Below are 2906 nucleotides of genomic sequence, written 5' to 3'. Positions count from 1 at the left end.
TTGATGTGGTGATCAAGGATCGCTGGACGGCCTGGAACAGTTCCAAGTCGATTCTCTTTTTGACGGCTCGCCACCGGCTCCCTTTCGGCTCGCTTCCCCCCTGAGGAAAAGGATTAAACCCCTTTTATAGGCTAGGGTGCAGCTGCGGCAGCACGACCATGTAAGAATGGCACGATCGTGCCCTTTCTTGTGTCTGGCTACGCTGCACGGCCGTGCCAATTGGCACGATCGTGTGAACCTGGGGCTCAGCTCTGGGGACACGGCCGTGCAGGATTGCACGACCGTGTAATGCTTGGATGCGGTCATGGGGGGCACGACCGTGCAAGTACGCACGACCATGCTCTGATCTGCCTCTAGGTTGATCGCACGACTGTGCAAGGATTGCACGACTGTGCACTTTCCTTCTCCTGTTTGGCCACACGACAGTGCGAGGTTGCACGGCCGTGTTCTCTGGCTTGTTCTGGGGTATCAACAATCGTTGTTTTTGCTCCGAAAGTTCTCCCTGTCAACACAAAATCAAATAAAGAGCAGATATCCGAATAAAAGAATATATACGATGAGTACATGATAGAAGAGGTGATTATGCAAAGAATATATACATATAAAGCAAGTGAATGTGCGTTAAAATAAACATAAACGATCATAATATTTACGCACATCACAGTGTGTGCCACACGACCGTGTGACATTTTCAGAGATAAAGACTGGCTAGGCCGTGTGGTTCTGCACGGCCGTGCAAGCCGGCCAGGACAAAGCTTGGCATGGCCGTGTGAGAGTCACACGGCCGTGTGACCTTGGTCGAGAAGGAAATTGGCAAGGTCGTGTGGATTCACACGACTGTGCCATGGGCCGTGTGGCACCCAGATACCCTCTTCTATATAAAGGGCTTCTTCCTCTTTGAAAAGGGGAGATTCTGCCTTTGGGGGAGAGTGATTCTTGAGGTTTCCTTCCACATCTTGGGCGTGGTTTCCAGCGATCAAGAGGCGTTTCCGTCCAAGATTTGACTCCGATAGCATGGATTAGTTCTGAAGATCACTCGTCGTCTTTAGATAAGCATTTCCATTCTATCTTCTTGATTGAGATCAGAATGTTTATGATCTTCTTATCTTCGGTTCTTTTCTTGAGTTCTATGGAGTATATCTTATTGTTCTAGGATGGAGGGAGTATTTGTGATGTAAATTGATGTAAGATTCAAGGATTTGCCATCTTCTTGATTCAATGATGTTGTTATATTTTGTATCAATTCAATCTTGCATAGATTGTTGTGTTTTGTACCTAATTACCATTCTTAATTGGTTATTTGTATTTCTTGTGGAATCTTATAGAGAAATTCTCTAAATTGTATACCTGAGGGGCGTCGTGATAGGGCTGCCCCGCTAACAGACATTTAGGGGATCACCTTAAGGGGTAAAGCAAGAACCTACAAAGAAGTAGGATGGATTAATGTGCTGAATTCTATATCTTAATGTGAGTTGATTAGTGAAGCGTTTCTATGTTGTATACCCGAGGGGCGTCGTGACAGGGTTGCCCCGCTAATGGACTTCATAGGAATCATAACTATTTGATTGCTTAAGGTTTAGATGAGAGTCCTTAACCGGTGTTTCTCTATAGGAAATAACCGGTGACTTCTTACAAATACATTACAATTGAGGATAAGGATTGGTAGATTGCATTACATTGATAAATATCACAAAGAAACCAAAACTCCTAGAACCTTCACAAAACTAGGTTCCTGTATTTAACCCTTTTTTGCTTCTATTCCTGAGTTGTTTCTTAGATCATATAATCTTTTGTTTGATTGGTTAGCTAATTCGCTTTGAGATATCTTTAGTGGTTATAACAAGTCCCTGTGGATTTGATATCTTTTTATTACTGATGACGTAACCGTACACTTGCGGTGCGTAACAAGTTTTTAGCGCCGTTGCCTGGGACTGCATCTATAACATTAGAGATTATCATTTGAGTTAGACTGAACTTTTCTTTTCGATTCTTTTCATTTCTTACATCTAACTTGTAACTAGTTTTCTAATTCTGTTACGAAATTCTTTCTTTGCATTCGTTATTCTTTTCTTTGAATCAAATTCTTTAATCTTGTTCTTGTATGTGAAGATCTAACTTTGCAGGTGATTTACTTCCTATTGATCCTAAGATTGATAGAACCTTTCATAGAAGGAGAACCTCGCAAAGACATCAAGAAGAACAAGAACATTCAAATATGGCTAATAAACCACTTAAGGATTATGCAACACCTTATGCCAGAGGATTCTGTTCAAGCATTATAAGACCCTCTGTTGAAACTAATAATTTTGAGATCAAGCTTGCAATAATCTCTATGGTTCAACAAAATCAATTTAGAGGTGGATCGCATGAAGATCCTAATCAGCATTTGGAAGTCTTTTATGAAATTTGCGGTACCATGAAAATGAAAGGTGTTCCTTCAAAAGCAATGATACTATTATTGTTTGAGTTTTCTTTACGAGATAGAGCTAAACAATGGCTGAATTCTTTACCTCCTAATAGCATTATCACTTGGGAACAATGTGAGTAACAATTCTTAGACAAGTTCTATCCTCCGAGTAAGACTGCTCATATGAGAAACCTTATTGCAAGCTTTAGACAATCAGACTCAGAATCTCTATTTGAAGCATGGGATAGATACAATAGTATGCTCAGACAATGCCCACATCATGGATTAGAGAAATGGTTGGTGTTGCACACATTTTATAATGACATCAATTATCATACTAAGATGTATTTTAATTCAGCAGCTGGAGGGGCACTCATGAATAAAAGTTTAGATGAGGCTGAAGATATAATTGAAAGTGTAGCACAGAATCATCATCAATGGGCAACAGAGAGAAGCGGAGACTATTCTTTTACAAATCTAACAAAAGCATCAGGAAAGT

At 40.7% G+C, this 2906-nt stretch overlaps 1 non-coding gene across 1 annotated transcript; it reads right to left on the bottom strand.

Annotated features, from left to right (window-relative positions):
- Nucleotides 1-2587: 2587 nt before the first annotated feature.
- On the bottom strand, nucleotides 2588-2694 carry LOC121994048. The gene has a single exon (XR_006115562.1). It is a non-coding gene; the product is annotated as a small nucleolar RNA R71 (small nucleolar RNA).
- Between the last annotated feature and the right edge of the window lie 212 nt (nucleotides 2695-2906).

The sequence above is a fragment of the Zingiber officinale genome, chromosome 1B (assembly GCF_018446385.1).
Source record: "Zingiber officinale cultivar Zhangliang chromosome 1B, Zo_v1.1, whole genome shotgun sequence".
Taxonomy (NCBI): Eukaryota; Viridiplantae; Streptophyta; class Magnoliopsida; order Zingiberales; family Zingiberaceae; genus Zingiber; species Zingiber officinale.
The sequence above is the reverse complement of the archived record's forward strand: the minus strand, read 5'-3'. Positions and strand labels throughout refer to the sequence as shown.